Source organism: Cherax quadricarinatus, chromosome 66, assembly GCF_038502225.1.
Source record: "Cherax quadricarinatus isolate ZL_2023a chromosome 66, ASM3850222v1, whole genome shotgun sequence".
In the NCBI taxonomy this organism is placed as follows: Eukaryota; Metazoa; Arthropoda; class Malacostraca; order Decapoda; family Parastacidae; genus Cherax; species Cherax quadricarinatus.
Window position 1 is genome coordinate 14,998,270 of NC_091357.1, and position 21,642 is coordinate 15,019,911.

Below are 21,642 nucleotides of genomic sequence, written 5' to 3' on the forward strand. Positions count from 1 at the left end.
GATCAGTACTTACCGAGATACAGTGCCGAGAAGTTTGTCCAAATTGAGGTGGTGGCGGCAACATCGACGAATTCCACATACGCGCATTACTTTATTTAGCAGTTTTTGTAGTTTTTTCTTTTCTTTTCCAATTTTTTTCTTTTCCTACTAACATTTGGGGCCTGAGAGACCAATACTGTATATAATGTATAAATATAATCTCACTGTATTGAACACAATAACCGCACTAAAGTTATCATATTATTGTTTACCACTGTTATTTATTACAATAAACATGCACAAATCTTGTATAATACTAATGTTCTATCATATATTTACATATTTACAATCACTGGACATGGTTTTAGAACTGCTGGAGCTTGTGGAACTCCTTGAAACAAGGCACCATGCACAGAGGTACCTTACATTCCTCACACAAACCGAGTGTCTTTGCGTCTTTGTTGCCGTCGTTTTGTTTGCGCACAGACAACACATCTCTTCTGAGCAAATTTCTTCTGAGTTGAAGGAAGCTGTATTATGAAATGATCACCTTCCCTCCTCAAACGCTTGGGTATATCCTAAGGAACTCGAGGACCTTGTTGTATAGCAGGTGTTGTTACCTGGTACTTCATTACGAGTTGTCTGACAACAGACAAACAAAATTCACCATACGGTGGTCTGTTGCCAGTCTTTATTTGGTACATATTATATGCATTGAGCATTGAAATGTCCATGAGATGGAAGAAAAGTTTCATGTACCACTTGTAACTTCTACGAATACAATCAACAAAACCAATCTGCATGTCACATTTGCCAACCAAGCGCATGTTTTGTGTATAATCAATCACTGTCGCTGGTTTTCGAATACATTCATTAGTCACTCGATCAACTTTGCCACTGTCTTGCACTTCATTACGGTGAATGGTTGTCAACAATGTGACATCTCGTTTGTCATGCCACCGTAATGCTATGATGTCATTGGCAGTAAACACCTGCACGTCATCACCACGAGCACCTGCGTTGAGCCTGGGCATATGTTTACGATTAGAACGCACTGTGCCACACACATCTGTCTTGTTCACTCACAAGAAATCACTGAGTAATGGGCTTGTGTACCAGTTATCGGTATATAATGTATGTCCCTTACCAAGATAAGGTGCCATCATGCTTCTCACTATGTCACCTGAGATACCCAATAACATCTTGGTATCTTTCAATGTTTTACATCCAGTGTATACAACAATATCTAATACCAGGCCACTGTCACAGTCACAGAGTACAAACAGTTTTATACCAAAGTGTTTCCTCTTGCTCGGTATATACTGCTTGAATGACAGTCTACCTTTGAACAAAATCAAAGACTCGTCAATTACAAGATTCTTGAATGGATAAAAGTATATACTGTACTGAACTTTTGTCTGAGATGCATAAAAACATTTCTAATCTTGTATAACCTGTCACTTCTGTCAGGCCTGGTTTTGTCAGAGAAGTGTAACATACGTAAGAGTAAGATAAACCTGTTCACTGGGATGATTTCACTGAAGACCAGGGTAGAAATTAGCCGATCTGTGGACCAGTATGCTTTTATATTATGCTTATAGACATGAGGCATAAGCATTATTGTTGCAAAAAGCAAATACATTTCTGCAACAGTCGTCTCTTTCCACCGGTGTAGTCTTGACTGTGGTGATATTATCGTATTTGCCATGGTGTACTCAAAATTCAGTGGACCCCCGCTTAACGATCACCTCCGAATGTGACCAATTATTTAAGTGTATTTATGTAAGTGCGTTTGTACGTGTATGTTTGGGGGTCTGAAATGGACTAATCTGCTTCACAATATTCCTTATGGGAACAAATTCGGTCAGTACTGGCACCTGAACATACTTCTGGAATGAAAAAATATCATTAACCGGGGGTCCACTGTACTTATTACTTTCCCTGACAATAGTTTCCATCAAGGGCTGGTCAAAGAATAATTCAAAGAATTCCAGTTCATTGGCCGTGGTTCCAAGGGGACAAGTAGGTAGAATTCCACTTTGAGAGGTATCAAAGTGGTGGGGCTTGGGAACAAAATTGGGATTTTGCTGCCAATCCCACATACGGTTTGCTGGTGGATACTGGACATCATAGGCTGGTTGTGCGGGTCGTTGTGGTTGTGGTGGGCTGGTGGCTGATGCTCCGCTTTATCCTTGAACTGAGGAGTCAGCAGCGTGGGTCCCAGCCTGGGCTGGTGAGTCACGCATGGCGGTGCCACTACCACCATCTGCTGATGCCTGTGGTCTATCCATGACAAGTGTAGCCACATCATCCTCACTATCACTATCTAAACCTGGTGTAGGGCCATGGGATGTACTCCGGGATGTACTCCGTCCCCTGGGCACAGCACAGGGTACACTACCTGAGCGCATGCGGAGGCGTACATACCGACCCTTCTCTGGTGAATATGATTCCTCACTATCACTACTCGAATGATCGTCAAGAGCAATAAAATCACAATCCACGTCACTATCATCATCATTACTGAAGTCAGAGGCCTGGCCACGCGAAAATATTAGTTTTCTCTTGCGTTGAGGTGCAACTGACCGTGAGTCACGAGTGCCCACACCAGAGGTTGAAGGTTGAGGATCGTCAGGGTTTTCTGCACTATTATCGATATCCTGGTCATTCCTTTCAGTCACTAACTGATCAGCGCCAAAGAATTCGTCTTCATTTCCACTTCCATCACTGTCAGAACTATCAGATAGGAAGAGGAGTCCCAATTTTCCGTGGAGTGAGAGCTGACTTGCGACGAGGCATGGTGAACAAGGGTAACTGAGCCAGCGTTCCCACAATGCTATGTGGGCGCCTAAATTTTTTGTTTATGGCGCACACCCACCACGCAGACCCGTTCTCTCACATGTAGGCCTATGAGCGCTTTCGCGCTAAATTTGACGGCGCTAAAATTTTGGCATAGATCTACGGTTTGGACACTCAACGTGAAGCCGTAGATCTACGGGACGGACCCTGAAAGGGTTAAGAATATCTTTGTGTATTAAGCCCTGTCTATATTGCTTTTCATATTGGTGTTTCTTATCAATGGATTTCAGAATGGTGCTGGTTAGCCATGGGCAACCAAGCCGTTTATTCATGATCTGTTTTGTTTTTATAGGACAATGTTTGTTGTGTAGTCTAAGTAATTTGTTGAGAAAAATGTCTGTCCAGTCATCAATACCACTGGCATTGGAGAATTCTGTAGGCCAGTCAACAGTCTCTAGGTCAGCTGTGAAATTCCTTATTGAGGCCTCATCATGTAGTCTAAATGAAACTTTGTTGTATTCCAGTGGTGGTTTACTAATGTTTGTTAAGAGGAAGGTAGGGTAGTGGTCTGTAGTGCTGTCTGTGATTATCCCTGATTTAAGGGGGGCTAGTATATTGGTCCATATGTGGTCTATTATGGTTGCACTTGTCTCAGTGAGCCTGGTTGGTTTAGTTATTGTTGGTATGAGAAGTGTGTTGTTCATATTGTTGATGAAATCAGTTACAGGTTGATCATCTAGTAAGCCAAGGTTGATATTGAAGTCTCCAGCTAAGAGAAGGTGGTGCTTGTTCATTTGTCTGTTTGTTATTAGTGCCTTTAATTTCTCACTGAAATTTGGGATGTTTGTGTGGGGTATCTGGTAAATGGCACCGATTGTTATAGGCGTCTTAAGTTTTTTTACAGTAAAATTAGCAAAAATGTATTTCCCATATTCATCACTAAAGCAGGTGGTACTAATACAAGATAATTGGTTAGAGTAATAGATTGCAATACCACCCCCAACTTGGTATGGTCTGCAGTTGTGGATTGCTGTGTATCCTGGTAGAGGGTAGATATCTATTGTGTCCTGCTTAAGCTAGGTCTCTGTAAGAATAATGCAGGAGAAGAGCATTTTTAGCAACTCAAGGAGTGCCAGGAGGTCATCATAGTGTTTGCTTAAGGACCTGATGTTGTAGTTAAGAACTGATAGACTTTTAGCATTGTTTAGGATAGTGCTGGCTTGTGATGCTGTGTAATAAAGACAGTTACTTTCCAATAGGTTTTGATTGGGTGTTTGATTATGGAGGTTTAGATCAGGGTCAACGTGATCAATCATCTTCTAGGTTTAAATTGTGGTTATTTATATCCTGGGTTGTGTGTTGAGTTCTAGTACTGATATCTGTAGTGGTGGGAAGTTTGGACAAGTATATAGCTAAAACATTTTGGTCATATAGAGTATAGTCACTAATACATATAATGAAGTTGATGTTGTCTATGTGTTGTGCTGGAATGAGCTAAAGTACAACTAGGTATAAACTAATAATATAAAAATACAAATGGAATGATGATGTAAAGTGAGTAGTAAGGGAGAAAAAGTTAGCATATGAGAGGTTTTTACAAAGTAGAAGTAATGCAAGGAGGGAAAAGTATATGGAGAGAAAAAGAGCTTAAGAGAGTGGCGAGGCAATGTAAAAAGAGAGCAAATGAGAGAGTGGGTGAGATGTTGAAAATAAGAAAACGTTTTGGATGAGATTAATAAGTTGAGGAAGCCTAGAGAACAAATGGATTTGACAGTTAAAAATAGGAGAGGAGAGTTAATAAATGGAGAGTTAGAGGTATTGAGAAGATGGAGGGAATATTTTGAGGAATTGTTAAATGTTGATGAAAATAGGGAAGCTGTGATTTCATGTACAGGGCAAGGAGGAATAACATCTTGTAGGAGTGAGGAAGAGCCAGTTGTGAGTGTGGGGGAAGTTCATGAGGCAGTGGGTTGAATGAAAGGGGGTAAGGCAGCTGGGATTGATGGGATAAAGATAGAAATGCTAAAAGCAGGTGGGGATAGTTTTTTGGAGTGGTTGGTACCATTATTTAATAAATGTATGGAAGAGGGTAAGTACCTAGGGATTGGCAGAAAGCATGCATAGTTCCTTTGTATAAAGGCAAAGGGGATAAAAGAAAGTGCAAAAATTATAGGGGAATAAGTCTGTTGAGTATACCTGGTAAAGTGTATGGTAGTTATTATTGAAAGAATTAAAAGCAAGACAGAGAGTAGGATAGCAGATGAACAAGGAGGCTGTAGGAAATGTAGGTGTGAAGACCAAGTGTTTACAGTAAAACATATAGGTGAACAGCATTTAGATAAGGCTAAAGAGATTTTCATGGCATTTACGGATTTGGAAAAGGCATATGACAGGGCGGATAGGGGGGCAATGTGGCAGATGTTGCAGGTGTATGGTGTAGGAGGTAGGTTACTGAAAGCAGTGAAGAGTTTTTATGAGGATAGTGAGGCTCAGGTTAGGGTGTGCAGGAGAGAGGGAGATTATTTCCCAGTAAAAGTGGGCCTTAGACAAGGATGTGTGATGTCACTGTGGTTGTTCAATATATTTATAGATGGGGTTGTAAGAGAAGTAAATGCGAGGGTCTTGGCAAGAGGTGTGGAGTTAAAAGATAAAGAATCAAACACAAAGTGGGAGTTGTCACAATTGCTCTTTGCTGATGACACTGTGCTTTTGGGAGATTCTGAAGAGAAGTTGCAGAGGTTGGTGGATGAATTTGTTGGGGTGTGTAAAAGAAGAAAATTAACAGTGAATATAGGAAAAAGTAAAGTGATGAGGATAACACAAAAATTAGGTAACGAAAGATTGGATATCAGGTTGGAGGGAGAGAGTGTAGAGGAGGTGAATGTATTCAGATACAGTGGACCCCCGCCTTACGATGTCATTGCGTTACATTAAATCTGTCATACGATACATCTGAATGCAAAAATTTTGCCTCGCCTCACGCAATTCATCCGGGACACGTCTCACGCATGGCCTCAGTGCCAGTGTTTACAAGCCAGCCAGTGCGGTCGCATCTACGCATACATTCGGTACATTTCACATTATCCCAGTTTTTTTAGTGCTTGTAACTGCAAAATAAGTCATCATGGACCCCAAGAAAGCTTCTAGTGCCATCCCTGTGGTAAAAAGGGTAAGAATTAGTATGGAATTGAAAAAAGAGATTAAGGAATTGTGTGCAAAGTGGGTTGAACTGTAAACCTTTACGGATGAAAATTACCCTGACACAGTTACTGCAAGCCGTGTTGGCAACCTGTACAATGACAATGCTATGGCCCATTTTAGGAAAGTTTTAAAGGAATGGGAGGTACAGAGCTCTATGGACAGATGTGTTGTGCGACAAGAGGTCCAGCGACTCTCAAGCTGGTCCTAGTGGCATTAAATGAAGAAGGAAAGTAACCCCAGAAAAGGACTTGCTACCTAAAGTCCTAATGGAAGGGGATTCCCCTTCTAAACAATAACAACTTCCACACTCTCCCCTCCTCCCATCCCATCAATCATCACCAGATCTTCAATGAAGGCAAGTGTCATGTATTCTATTCGTAGTAGAGTATTAACTGTGCATGTCTTCTTCAGTTTGTGTGTATTAAAATTAATATTTCATGTGGTAAATTTTTTTTTTTCATACATTGGGGTGTTCTGCACGGATTAATTTGATTTCCATTATTTCTTATGGGGAAAATTAATTCGCCTTACGATAATTTCGGCATACGATGAGCTCTCAGGAATGGATTAATATCATAAGGCGGGGGTCCACTGTATTTAGGAGTGGACATATCAGCAGATGGGTCTATGAAGGATGAGGTGAATCATGAGGGGAAAAGGGTGAGTGGTGCACTTAGGAGTCTGTGGAGACAAAGAACTTTGTCTGTAATTTGAATGCATCTGACAAAACATTTCTGACATCTATCTGGGTTATAAACTGATCCCAGAAAGCTATGCACGTAGTATTCTGTTAAGGCTCCGTCAAATGTTGGTAAATTCACTTGAGGCAATCTGGGCAACATATTAAAAGGCGTGTGGCTGCCTATGCTCCCTGAAATATTATTTGTCGCCCCTGACATATTAGCCTTCAGTGTTTTCATTAACTGCTTGCAGTGTTTCATCTCTGATTTACACTCAGCCCTCAGGTCGTCGTATTCCTTCTGAGCTGCCTTGACAGTATCCTTCGACTCATTTACAGTACAGCCTCTCCCCACTTAATGATGGAGTTTCGTTCCTAAGACCACGTTGGTAAATGAATTCGTTGCTAAGCAAGGATAATACTATACTGGTAGTGAGTTTATGTCGACCATCTTTGATAATGTTTTAACGTCACCTTTGCACCATTTACAGGTCCGCCATCACAAATCCGGCAATCAGTTATTCGGTTCCTTCAGTTATTCGGCACTAATTTTGGCTAGCATAATTTCAAATTTCCAGGGTCGCCACACCAACCTGCTGGTACTGTTTGGTGGTGCTACTTGCTGCATAAGTCATTCCAATTTCTTTTTCTCCATTTATTGCTTTAACCTGCTTAATTTTAGCCCTAGCCATGGTTCCAATGCATAAAAGAAATGCTTCTCATTATGTAAAGCACCAACACAGTACATTATCCAATAAACATAAGGTGGCTTTGAAGCCACTGTCGGTTGCCATGAGCTCAGTCTCATGAAGCAGGAGAATATGCTTTATTATTACGCTAATATCAACACTACAGCTTATTTGCCTATCACAATTGATCTAATATGACATAAGAAACAATATAAATAACATAAAACATTTTAAATACTCCAGGATGAATAATATTTGGCATAACACCGAGCAGTTTGACAGAGGTATGAAGAGGATATGGTATACAAATACCGTTCTCCTATCCCTGTCTTGGGGCTTATATTAGAGAAAACGGAGTATAGCACAGGGCTAACTGTGATATACACTCGTACTGCACCATAAACCTGAAACAAAAAAGTTATTTTTTCTATATAGATTATCACACACAGCAGCATATGTGTAGAGAACCTAGGATAACCCAAAAAAGTCAACGTGGCTTATTTTTAGTACCTGGCTTGGGTTAGCCATATATGATTTTTGGTAAATATTCGATTCCCAGCCAGGGTAGAAACATTAGGCGTGTTTCTTTACACCTGTTGTCTATGTTTACCCATAAGTAAATGGGTACCTGGGTGTTAGCCGATTAGTGTGGGTGTTATCCTGGGACACTGACATAATTTTCTTGAAATACTCTGCATAACAAGCGGCTTTCTATACAGTAGTATGTCACTGATGTCAGCTAGGCCTGTATACCTTGTACATGTACGTGTAGTAAATAAAGATATTATTACAGTGGACCCTCGACTAACGCTATTAATCCGTTCCTGAGAGCTCATCGTTAGTCAAAATTATCGTTAGTCAAGTTAATTTTCCCCATAAGAAATAATGGAAATCAAATTAATCCGTGCAAGACACCCAAAAGTATTGAAAAAAAAAATTTTAACGCATGAAATATTAATTTTAATACACACAAACTGAAGAAGACATGCACAGTTACATGACACTTACCTTTATTGAAGATCTGGTGATGATTGATGGGATGGGAGGAGGGGAGAGTGTTGATGGTGTTAGTGTTTAGAAGGGGAATCCCCTTCCATTAGGACTTGAGGTGGCAAGTCCTTTTTCGGGGTTACTTCCCTTCTTCTTTTAATGCCATTAGGACCAGCTTGAGAGTCACTGGACCTCTGTCGCACAACATATCTGTCCAAAGAGGCCTGTACCTCCTGTTCCTTTATGACATTCCTAAAGTGTTTCACAACATTGTCAGTGTCACCATTAAACACTTATTCAGGTTTCAATTCTTCACTGCCTATGTACTCCTTGAATTCCTGCACATACTTTTCAGCTGCTTTTTGGTCCAAACTGGCAGCCTCACCATGCCTTATCACACAATGTATGCCACTACGATTCTTAACCCCTTCAGGGTCCAAGGCCCAAATCTGAAGTGGTGCCCCAGTGTCCAAGAATTTAAAAAAAAAAATGTTATTTTTTCTTATGAAATGGTAGAGAATCTTTTTGTGAAGGTAATAAAACAAAAATTAGAAATTTGATGGAAAATTGATGAAATTATGCTCTCGCGAATTTTGATGTGTCAGCGATATTTACGAATCGGCGATTTTGCCGACTTTGACTCCCATTTTAGGCCAATTACATTATTCCAATCAACCAAATTCTTAGCTATTTCACTAGTATTACTTCTATTCTATCGATTGAGCACAAGAAATCGCCAAGTCAACTGTTTCAACTACAAATTAAAGTGATCGGAAATTGTTAATTTGGCCAATTTAACACAAAGTTCAAAATATTCCAATTTCAAAATAGTGTCCAGAATAAACAATGTAGGTATTCCTAGAACTAAACTAACATTTCCTCTGTTCATTAGTTATGTTTTGAGGCTTTACAAATAAATTCCATTTTGATTTTTTATTTACATAATGAATTTTTATTCACACCAAAAAATAGAAGATTTACTGTTATGCAATACTGTGATAATTGTATAAATATCATCACCATATTTGTGAATGCATATTAGACCCACCAGCTGGCGTATATTAGACGTGTGAGGTCGTTTGTTTACTCTTGAATATCGGCAAAAATTTAACATTTCTGCTACTTTGAGCTCAGTTTCAAGCCATTTCCAGTGCTAAAACCAATCAAAATTATCTCTATTTCTGTAATATGTCTTCCATTCTATCAAATGAGACCAAGAAATTGCAAATATAACTATAAAAACATACGAAAAAACACTGCAAAGTCGCTGTTTTGATCGAAAAGTCATGATTTCAGTTTTTTTCTCTCATTATATACAGCGTGCTGCAGGATCTGTTTTATGTGGTGCACACATACCACATAGATGTATTCTCTCATATCTAGGCCCAAATGTACCACTCACAGTTTATCAGAGTGAGCTGAGCTCATGACGTATATCTACGGTTTGGACCCTGAACGTAAAGCCGTAGATCTACGGGACGGACCCTCAAAGGGTTAAATCTCTCAAACCAACCTTTACTGGCCTTAAATTCACTCACATCACCATTAGTTGCTGGCATTTTTCTAATTAAATCGTCATGCAAATTCCTAGCCTTTTCACATATGATCGCTTGAGAGATGCTATCTCCTGCTATCTGTTTTTTGTTTATCCACACCAATAACAGTCTCTCAACATCTTCTATCACTTGCGATCTCAGTTTCGAAAACATAGTTGCACCTTTGGCAAGAACAGCTTCCTCGATTGCCGTTTTCTTGGCCACAATAGTAGCGATGGTTGATTGGGGTTTTGTGTACAGCCTGGCCAGCTCGGAGACAGGCACTCCACTTTCATACTTAGCAATGATCTCTTTCTTCATATCCATAGTAATTCTCACCCTTTTTGCTGTAGGGTTGGCACTAGAAGCTTTCTTGGGGCCCATGGTGACTTATTTTGCAGGTGCAATCACTAAAAAGGCTGTGATAATATGAAATGTTCCGATTGTATGCTTGGAAGCGACCGCGGTGGCTGGCTGGCTTGTAAACACTGGCCAGAAGTGGACGCGTCTCAGGCAGAACCAATAGTGTTGGTCTAGTTTTTTAGCGCTAGTCGAGGCAAAATTTTTGCGTTAAAATGTACCACTGGTCGGATTTATCGTTAATCGATGCCATCGTTGGGCGAGGGTCCACTGTATTATATTATTTTCTCAGTTGTTTGTTGGGTTATCTTATTCAAACTTGGGCAATGTATGATGGGAAAGATACTTCTTAACGTACACCAAAAATGAAAGAAATCAGACCATAAATAGCGTTCACTTCTCGGCCATTAGCGGCTGCTTAGCGGTATATTTTTGTATGTTTTTTTATGGTTATATTCTCATTTTTTCGGTCTCATTTGATAGAATGAAAGATATATTACAGAAATAGATATGATTTTGATTGCTTTCATGACGAAAAGTACCTTGAAATTGCGCTCACAGTAGCGAAAATGTTTTGTTCTTTAGCGAAGCTCAAGAGTAAACAAATGACGTCACCATCCAATACCTGTCTGCCTGCCAGTCCAAATTCCAATACATAGTCAGGAATGGGTTGACATTATTTATACAATTATTACAATAATGCAGCAGTCTGCATAACAGTAAATCTTCTGTTTTTTTGTGAATAAACACTCCAAATGAAAAGCAAGAGTAATATGAGGGGCCTGTAGCCGTGACTAATGAACAGAGAAAATGTTATTTTAGTGCCAGGAATGTCTGCATTGTTTATTCTGAACCCTATTTTGAAATTGGCATCTGTTGAAATTTGTGTGAAATCGGCCAAATTGCCAATTTCTGACCACTTTATTGGGTAGTTGAAATAAGTAAATGGGCAGTTTCTTGTACTCAGTTGACAGACTAGAAGTACGTAAATAGGTTTATTCAGGTATACACAAATACAGTTACATAGATTATCATACATAGCAGTGTATGTATAGAGAACCTAGGATAACCCAGAAAAGTCAAAGTGACTTATTTCCAGTACCTGGCTTGGGCTTGCCATATATGATTTTTGGTAAATATTTTTTTTTCTCGGTTGTTTGTTGGGCTATCTCATTGAAACTTGGGCAATGTATGATGGAAAGATGCTTCTTAACGTACAACAAAAATAAAAAAGACGGACGATAAATAAGGGAGTTCACTTCTCAGCCATTAGCCGCCTCTTTGCAGTATATTTTTGTATGGTTTTTATGGTTGTATTCTCATTCTTTTGGACTCATTTGATAGAATGGAAGATATATTACAGAAATAGACATGATTTTGATTGCTTTCATGACGAAAAGTACCTTGAAATTGAGCTCGAAGTAACGGAAATGTTTGATTTTTGCCTATGTTCAATGAACTGTGTAAGTCAAGTTGGTTAATTTTATTAAGTGTATTCTAACCTAACCACTCTGTAATCCGGCAAACTCAGTAATCCGGCACACTACAGGTCCCAATGATGCCGGATTTGTGATGGAGGACCTGTATAATATTTCTGGTATATTTTTAAATGTTTATACAGTAGTGTACTGTATATTGTAATAAACAACAGAGGAAATCAGTTCTATTATACATTATTTAGGTATGCATACTGGTCAGAGAGCTGGTCTTAAGTCCGAGTCGTTGGTAAACAAGTACGTCGCTAAGTGAGGAGATGCTATATAGGCTTCTGACTTGTAAAGGAGATACGCTGTCTCGAAGGCCTTTAGCCTTTCCTCTAAAAGCTTCAGGTCACTTTCTAGGTCTTCACAATCTACATCCACTTCTTGTCTGATGGCACTCATCATGTGCCTTGTTTAAGAGTCCCTTATGGGCTGCCATAGACCGCTGTAGCTTAGAGGCGAGACTGCAGGTACTTGATTTTCCTAAATCATTGTCGTGGTTTACTTAAGAACATAAGAAAGAAGGAACACTGCAACAGGCCTACTGACCCATGGTTTAGTTAAGAGTGCGGCACTAATTTGTACTCGATTAGCCCACCCCACAGCACAATATTGAATTAGGTAAGAACAAATGAGTCTCGAAGCTCTTCAATAAGTCTAAACGATTTTCTTTATCATATACTAACTTGAATCAAAATGTACACCATCAGCCCTCAAACCTAACTGAAATGTATATCGTTAAGACAGCTTAACCTAGCAATTTTCTGTACAATGTCAGTAAATAGTCCTAGCCTCTGGTGCAAGTCACAAATCCCACATTAATATGAACCAATGACAATGAAATTCACCCAGTACAAAATGCAGTCTTTGCAAGATTAAAACTCACTTAGCACAAATAAATTTGGCAATTCAACTTATGAAACAATAAGTAAATAATGTTGTGTGTAAATAACTTGGCCTAAGTGTGCCTAGCTTGTTTAAATCATGTTGTTAATTGGATAAGTTAAATCCTAACCTAACCATATAACTGTTGAAATTAGTGTGCAACTACAGCCTAAATCTGGTCTTGCAACTCACTGTAAATATTAACTAGGCTAAATCTGACCTAGCTGTTATAATTGTTGTAAATACTGCAAAGGTCTAAACTTCACTGTGGCTACCTTGCAAATCCACTGTAAATAATTAAACATATGTACAAGTTTCCTACCCTGGCTTACTTGCAATCATTGTAAATAATTAAATTTACAAGTTCAACTAGCCTACTCTGGCCTGCCTGTAAATTAATGTAAATAATTAGATTTACAATCTAAACTAGCCTATCTGGCCTGCCTATAAATCACTAAATATAGTTATATTTACAAGCTAAACTAGCCTACTCTGGCCTGCCTGCAAATCACTGTAAATAATTAACTTCTGTGAGTAGTTAGCCTAGCTCACGTGAACATTCTTGTCGGCTGTCCCGTTCAGTCGTCCACTGAGAAAGAGTGCAGCAGCGCTCAGTACCTCACTCAGCGTTCAGTGTGCCAACAACACAGGTGCTAACATTGTAACTTTGTAAGTAAGCCGATTTCTCCCCTCCTTTCAGTTTTCATGGCTGACAACAAATAGAGCCTCTCCTCACTTAGCGATGTACTCGTTTACCGATGCCTCAGACTTACGATGGGCTCTCTGACCAATATACATACCTAAAAAATGTATATTAAGAGCTGATTTCCTCTATTCTGTTTATTACAATATACAGTACATTACTGTATAAACATTTAAAAATATACTAAAAATATTATAAATGGTGCAAAGGTGACATTAAAACAATATCAAAGATGGCTGACACAAACCCACTACCATTATACTATGCTTGCTCAGCGACGAATTAGTTTACTGACTTAGTCTTAGGAATGGAACTCCGTCGTTAAGTGAGGAGAGATTGTATAAGCATTTAAGAATATACCAGAAATGTTATAAATGGTGCAAAGGTGACATTAAAACAATATCAAAGATGGTTGATATAAACCCACTACCATTATAGTATGCTCCTCACTTAGTGACAAATTCGTTTACAGACGTGGTCTTAGGAACGAAACTCTGTTGTTAAGTGAGGAGAGGCAGCGGCAGCAGCAGCAGCGACTTCCAAGCTCCGTACTTTTCTCCAACTATCAGAGCTACCAATGCTCCTATGATGACCTAGTTACAAGCAAAACTGCACTACCCAACGTAGCACCCAGAATGACCAAAGATTACCAACAGTGAAACATACAAATCAAAAATAATAGAGATCAAAGGAAGACTGCCCACAAACCGAAAGCAACACCCTGCTGCCAGCCGAACAACGTAACCCTAAGCTTTGTATAACTACAACTTCTTCTTAACTAGAACAATTCCTGTAGTATTATGAGGCACAATCTAAGAGGAAACAGCACCAAGGCCAGCAAGAAAACACCGAAAAATCAACTATTCAACAAGTGTAGCCAGGAGAACGCCGGCCCAGCAACCACCCCACTCACCACCACTCAAGGCGACACCACAACAATAACAACAAACATGGCTGCCGCCAGCCCATCCTCCCCTCTCTTCCCCGGATTCAACCTACCAAGTAGTCTCTCAGGTATGACCAACGATCCAGATACCCTAAAGACATACATCTCCAACTTAGTTATTGAAAATATGAATCTTCGAGAGACACTAACAAAACAAGACACCAGGATGACACAACTCGAGAACAAAATCCTCAGTCTTGAACAAAAGTTATCAACACCAGGAATGACTAACTGTGACAAGACCATCCAGACAGTCATAGATAGCCATACCCAACAAATAATATCTCTTAATACAAAGGTTGAAGAAGCAGTAAAAGAATGGAAGAACAACTTAGATAACCAGTTCAGTGACTACTTTGCTCTCCAAGAAGATAAAACTGAACAAGATAAACTATCGGACGCAGTAATAGTTAACAGTCCACTTTTTCCCAGTGATGTGAACCAAACAAACAGTAAAGAAATTACTCTGCAGATCATAAAGGACCAAACAAGTGTTACTGTACCAGAGTCAGAAATAAAAGAAGACAGGTTACTAGGATCCCACGGTAGAAAAGTGTTATGCTTAGATTCCACTCACATGACAGGAAAAAAGACTTAATTATTACATCTATTAAAGTAAAGAAAGAGGTATACATAAACGAGTGTCTTACCAAAAAACGTCAGAACCTCCTGTATAGAGTCAGAAAACTTAAGCGGGAGAATAATAACACAATACACCAATGCTTCACACGGGATGGGAAAATTCTTGTTAGGAAAACAAATGTAGGTCAACTGTACACAATAACGAACGAGAATGATCTATCACGATTTCTCAGGGATACTAATCTTACAGAGAATAACTAAACAATGTCCAACCTAAAAGCCTACATAGTGTAGTGTATGTTTTGCTCCATTATTGTTCAAATTTCATTGTACAATCTCTTAGTAATTAAATAATCAACTACCTCATTTTGTGATTTTACTAGTAAGCATAAGTCACCTTATGTAATTTTCTTATTTACTATTGTTTGCTTAAACATTAGCTGAATTGATACTTTCTCTGTCCATATTACTACCTCATATTTTTTTAAATACTATCAATTGTTATTACTTACTAAAATTAATAATTATCATTTTTACTATAATTTCAATTTACTCTTAACTTTTTTGACATTTAATAACCATTACTTGTCTAATTACCTTTACCTGTTTTAATACCACATTTACTATCTTAGAGTACTCTTAATTACCTTGTACTGCCAAATAACCTCAAGTATAACTACCAGTGCAATATTGAATGAAATAAACATTACTTTTTCACTTTTTTGTAATCATTATTACTTACTAAAATTTTATTAAACACCATATTTATTACCAGTCAATTTTACTTTTGTACATTAAACATTATTTTATACCTCCCATAACATTTTGTTGCCAAATTTTCAAGTTTGTATATTCAACTCCAACCTTTATATTATCCTTTGTACCTGTCCACCATCTTACTATCATATTATAACCAAGACATTACCCTGGTTATTTTTTACTATTATTCTTTTGTACTTTAATTGTGAATTTTATTTTGTCAATTTAAATCTAGTTATACTCTTGATCTTGTCAACAACATATACCAGACTCTAGTGCAATTGCAAGTACCATTTCAATTTGTATTTTTATATTATAAGTTTATATTATAATTCCTACTCTAAGATTGTTTTCATATCTTAGTGACTATATTGTGTGTGCAATTAGTGTATATTTCAATTATATTATTGTTCAAGGCCCTTAACTATCATTTGCTAACTAGTACCAACTACCTCATATATTTTTTTTTTCTACTTTTTTATTCTTTTGCTACCTTAACTTGTATATTTTATCTTGTCAATTTAAATCTAGTTATACTCTAATTCTTGTAAACAACTTATATAAGACCTTAGTGCAATTACAATTGAGAGTCTTGTGCCTTTTTTATATTATTAGATTAAACTCAGTTGTACTATAGTCAATACCAAATTCATTATATTAGACCATATTGCAATTACTAGAGAGAGACTGGTGCTATTTTTAATTTGTATTGTTATATTATTAGATTAAATCTAGTTGTACTATAGCTCATTCTAGCTCAAAACATAGACTCCACAAAAGTCATTATATTAGACCTTAGTGCAATTATTTGATTACCACTTTATTGTTCACCACAACTTATATTAGTCCCTTTTATATTATAATTTTATATTATAATTCTAACTTTAAAGAATTACCTTTAAAGTACTACCTACTATCATATTCCCAAGCTCCATTATTTGATCATCACTTTATTTGTTCACCACAAATTATTTTAGTCCCTTTTATATTGTCTCCTTTATTTTAGCTTTAAAAAACTACCTTAGCTCATTATTTTTACATTTGTTAAATAATTCAGGTGCTATTTTTTTAGCTTTAGAATATTTACTTTGTTTTATACTTAATTCTAACTATAGATTCACTACAAATCTTATGATTACAAGCATTAATCCTGATACCAACCTCTTATTTAATGACTTAAATGATTCAAACAGTTACTGTAATTACTACACAGCAGAACAATCAAAGTCACTTCTCAGAGCCAACAACAACATAACTATCTTTAACTACAATATCAGATCTTTAAGCAAGCATTACGATGACCTCCTAGCATTACTAAATTCCTTGCATGCCAATATGTCCATCATTACACTAACTGAAACCTGGCTAAAGCCTGATACTACAGATGTCTATGCCATTCCTGGTTACACAGCCATACACAACTGTAGGCCAGACCAACAAGGGGGTGGCACAGCTATATACTACTCAGACCAACTAGAATGTATCACTAATACTTGCACAAGGGATGAACATGGGGAATATATAATAGCTAAATTCAAATCCAAATACCTCTCACAGTGATAAACATCTACAGAGTTCCACAATCAAACATTAGCCAATTTAGTCAAAACCTAGGAAGTATGATAACTGATGCACGCATGAACAAAGATCACTTACTACTCTCAGGTGACATCAATATAAATCTCCTGCAAGACCAGGACCCACACGTTACTGAATTCACAAACACAATGAGTAACTGCATGTTGCTACCAACAGTAACAAAACCTACAAGAGTTACGGAGACTAGTGTTTCCCTACTTGACCACATCTGGACCAACACCATATCCCCTTTAAAATCAGGCATAATTACAGATGGCAATATAAACACAAATGCAGTATAATGTGATCCTTTATTGACTACGTTTCGCCCACACAGTGGGCTTTTTCAAGTCACAAACAGAACTACCTGGGGTGGAAGGAACGCGAGTATTTATAGTCCGGCTGAGGTCAGGTGAAGAATGCTGCATCTGATGATGTACCGAGTTGGGTTGTAGAGTCTAAAAACTTGGGTAGCTTGGAAAGGAGACTGGACAAGTTTGTGAGCAGACCTTCTACAGTGTTCTTATGTGGGATAGCGATGAAGAAGTTTCTTGGCAAGTGGTTCTGCTATGTTATAGAAGCCACTATTCTGGTTGAAGTTGTCGGATATAGAAATAAGTGATGATTCCAGGATTCTTCGGTATTGAGTGTTGTCTTCTGTGGCGATAAGTCTTGAGTTTCTGTAGTTTATCAAGTGGTTGTGTGAATTACGGTGTTGTACGCAGGCATTCCTTGTGTCGTCAGACCTGCTTGCGTATTGGTGTTCTGAAATACGTGTTTGGAGGTCCCTTGATGTTTCGCCCACGTATAACTTGTTGCAGTCATTACAAGGGATTATGTATACCCCTGCAGAGGATGGAGGCTTGTCCTGCCTACTACTGGTGATGTCTTTGATGGTCGTGGTTGTGGAGGTAGATACTTGGAATGATGTTTTGGCAAAGATGTTGGAAACATGTTTGGCAATGGAGTTGGTGGGAAGGACTATGTATCTCTTCTCGGCAGTGTCTTCTCTGGGTGTGTTGAAGATGTTTAGTGCTCGCCGTCTGCAGTCTCTGATGAAGTGACGAGGATAGTGGAGTTTGGAAAATACCTGTTCAATTATAGTGCATTCTTCCTCAAGGAACTCGTTGCTGCAGATTCTGAGTGCACGCAGGAAGAAGCCTATAATTACACCACGTTTGGTTTTGGTGTCGTGGTGAGAGTAGAAGTGGAGAAGATCGTTTTGGTTGGTGGGTTTTCGATAGACTTTAAAACGAAGTTCGTGGTCAGCTTTGCAGAGTAGAACATCAAGGAAAGGAAGAGTGTTGTCGACCTCTTCTTCAAGTGTGAACTGGATTGAAGGCTCGACCTGGTTGAGCTTGTCTTGGAGAGCTTGAACGTTGAAGCGTTTAGGAGTTATGAGGAGAATGTCGTCAACATAACGGAGCCAGGTGACAGACGAAGGAATAATGGTGGAGAAACGTTCGGCTTCTAGATGTTCCATGTATAGGTTCGCTAGGACTGCACTGAGTGGCGAACCCATGGGTAGTCCAAAAGTCTGCTGAAAGAGGTGATTTTCAAAAGAGAAACACGTAAAGCCAACACATAGTTCAACCAGGTCGATGAAGTCGCTGGCTGGAATGGGAAGATCAAGTGAATCGTCAATTTTCTTGCGCAAGAGATCGATGGCTTGTTTAGTAGGTACTTTAGTGAATAGGGAAGTCACGTCAAGGCTGGAAAGTTTCTTGTTCCTGATGTTGATGTTGCGAATGCGATTGAGAAGATCACCTGAGTGTTTGAGATGTGCTGGACTGATAGTGCCCAAGAGTTTCGAGAGGTGTTTGGCGAGAATTCCTGAGAGCTTGTGGGGAGCACTGCCTATTCCCGAGGATATGGGCCTCAGTGGGATACCAGGCTTGTGAGTCTTTGGCAGGCCGTACATTCTGGCAGGTCTGGGGTTGCTGGGCATGGTGTGCAGAAGTTTCTTCCCTTGTTCTGAGCTCCTCAGAATGCGGCGAGTCCTTTGAAGAAAAGTTTTAGTAAGGTTGTCCACTTGGTTAGTTGTGAGAGGTTTGTAGGTATCTGGGTCGTTAAGTAGATTGAGCATTTTGTTCCTGTAATCGTCAGTGTTCATGATAACAACACCACCTCCTTTATCAGCGGTGGTGACCCTGATGGTCGTGTCTTCTGCTAAACCTTTGAGTGCATTGATGTAACGTCGGGGTATGACTGGGGAGCTGCGTGTTGAGATGGCTGCTGAGATGATGCCTTGAAGATAGCCTTTTTGGAAGTCGGAGTCATTGTGTCTGTAGTTTTTGGCGATGAAATTGAGGTCTTGTTTTGGTTTCGTAATTCCTGTTGCGAATTTGAGGCCTAAGCTGAGGGCTTCAGTTTCTGTGGTTGACAGTGGACGAGATGAAAGATTTTGAATAATTTCAGGTCTTCCTAAACTTTTCCAATTACTATTATCGCAGAGACTTTGTAGTTTCCTAGTAAGTCTGATCTTCTGTTGAACATTCGCTGTGGTAACTCTGCTGCGAATGATTTCGGCGGTGCGTCTGTTCATGTTGCCCCGGAGTGTTGTGCCTAGTGTTCTGGCTTGGAGAAAAGCTTCCTTTGTAGCATTGTCTAAGTCATCTGCACACTCTTCAAGGTAGGTCCGAGCTGTAGCGGAGAAAGGTGGTTTGATGTTGGCAATTTGAGGAGGAGTAGATCTTGGTAAGACCATTTCTTGGATGCAGTCACGAAGAAAATTGTGTCTGTTGCGAAGTGAGTAAGCTTTTAGGAGAAGGTCCAGGTATTCTCTGTGTGAAGGATCCATTTCTACTGCAGTGTTTGACACGATGGAAATAAATGGTATAAAATACCGACACAATGGCAATATAAACACAAATGCAGTATAATGTGATCCTTTATTGACTACGTTTCGCCCACACAGTGGGCTTTTTCAAGTCACAAACAGAACTACCTGGGGTGGAAGGAACGCGAGTATTTATAGTCCGGCTGAGGTCAGGTGAAGAATGCTGCATCTGATGATGTACCGAGTTGGGTTGTAGAGTCTAAAAACTTGGGTAGCTTGGAAAGGAGACTGGACAAGTTTGTGAGCAGACCTTCTACAGTGTTCTTATGTGGGATAGCGATGAAGAAGTTTCTTGGCAAGTGGTTCTGCTATGTTATAGAAGCCACTATTCTGGTTGAAGTTGTCGGATATAGAAATAAGTGATGATTCCAGGATTCTTCGGTATTGAGTGTTGTCTTCTGTGGCGATAAGTCTTGAGTTTCTGTAGTTTATCAAGTGGTTGTGTGAATTACGGTGTTGTACGCAGGCATTCCTTGTGTCGTCAGACCTGCTTGCGTATTGGTGTTCTGAAATACGTGTTTGGAGGTCCCTTGATGTTTCGCCCACGTATAACTTGTTGCAGTCATTACAAGGGATTATGTATACCCCTGCAGAGGATGGAGGCTTGTCCTGCCTACTACTGGTGATGTCCTTGATGGTCGTGGTTGTGGAGGTAGATACTTGGAATGATGTTTTGGCAAAGATGTTGGAAACATGTTTGGCAATGGAGTTGGTGGGAAGGACTATGTATCTCTTCTCGGCAGTGTCTTCTCTGGGTGTGTTGAAGATGTTTAGTGCTCGCCGTCTGCAGTCTCTGATGAAGTGACGAGGATAGTGGAGTTTGGAAAATACCAGTTCGAGCACTAAACATCTTCAACACACCCGTTGAGAAGACACTGCCGAGAAGAGATACATAGTCGTTCCCACCAACTCCATTGCCAAACATGTTTCCAACATCTTTGCCAAAACATCATTCCAAGTATCTACCTCCACAACCACGACCATCAAGGACATCACCAGTAGTAGGCAGGACAAGCCTCCATCCTCTGCAGGGGTATACATAATCCCTTGTAATGACTGCAACAAGTTATACGTGGGCGAAACATCAAGGGACCTCCAAACACGTATTTCAGAACACCAATACGCAAGCAGGTCTGACGACACAAGGAATGCCTGCGTACAACACCGTAATTCACACAACCACTTGATAAACTACAGAAACTCAAGACTTATCGCCACAGAAGACAACACTCAATACCGAAGAATCCTGGAATCATCACTTATTTCTATATCCGACAACTTCAACCAGAATAGTGGCTTCTATAACATAGCACGCGTTCCTTCCACCCCAGGTAGTTCTGTTTGTGACTTGAAAAAGCCCACTGTGTGGGCGAAACGTAGTCAATAAAGGATCACATTATACTGCATTTGTGTTTATATTGCCATTGTGTCGGTATTTTATACCATTTATTTCCATAATTACAGATAATACCACAGACCACTACCCTACTTTCCTCATAACAACTCTTGGTAAAATATCCCAAGACGCTACTAAAGTCACCTTCAGACTTCACAATGAGGCAGCCATTAATAACTTCACAACAGCAGTAACAAACATTGACTGGCACACTGAGCTAGAAATCTATACAGATATTGAC

The 21,642-nt window shown here is 39.3% G+C and overlaps 1 protein-coding gene across 9 annotated transcripts in view; it reads right to left on the bottom strand.

Annotated features, from left to right (window-relative positions):
• LOC128704107 (zinc finger protein 99-like) overlaps nt 1-21,642 on the bottom strand; it is a 137,185-nt gene that overhangs the window by 81,204 nt on the left and 34,339 nt on the right. For 2 of the 9 annotated variants that reach the window (XR_011393863.1, XR_011393861.1), the window contains exon 1: nt 14,215-14,633. The exons of 5 other annotated variants lie outside the window; for them this stretch is intronic. The gene's annotated coding sequence lies outside the window, so the exon portion shown is untranslated. Of the gene's footprint in view, nt 1-13; nt 4,685-14,214; nt 14,634-21,642 lie in introns of those variants that run through there. 2 more of the 9 variants (XM_070099122.1, XM_070099118.1) reach the window with 2 other exon arrangements.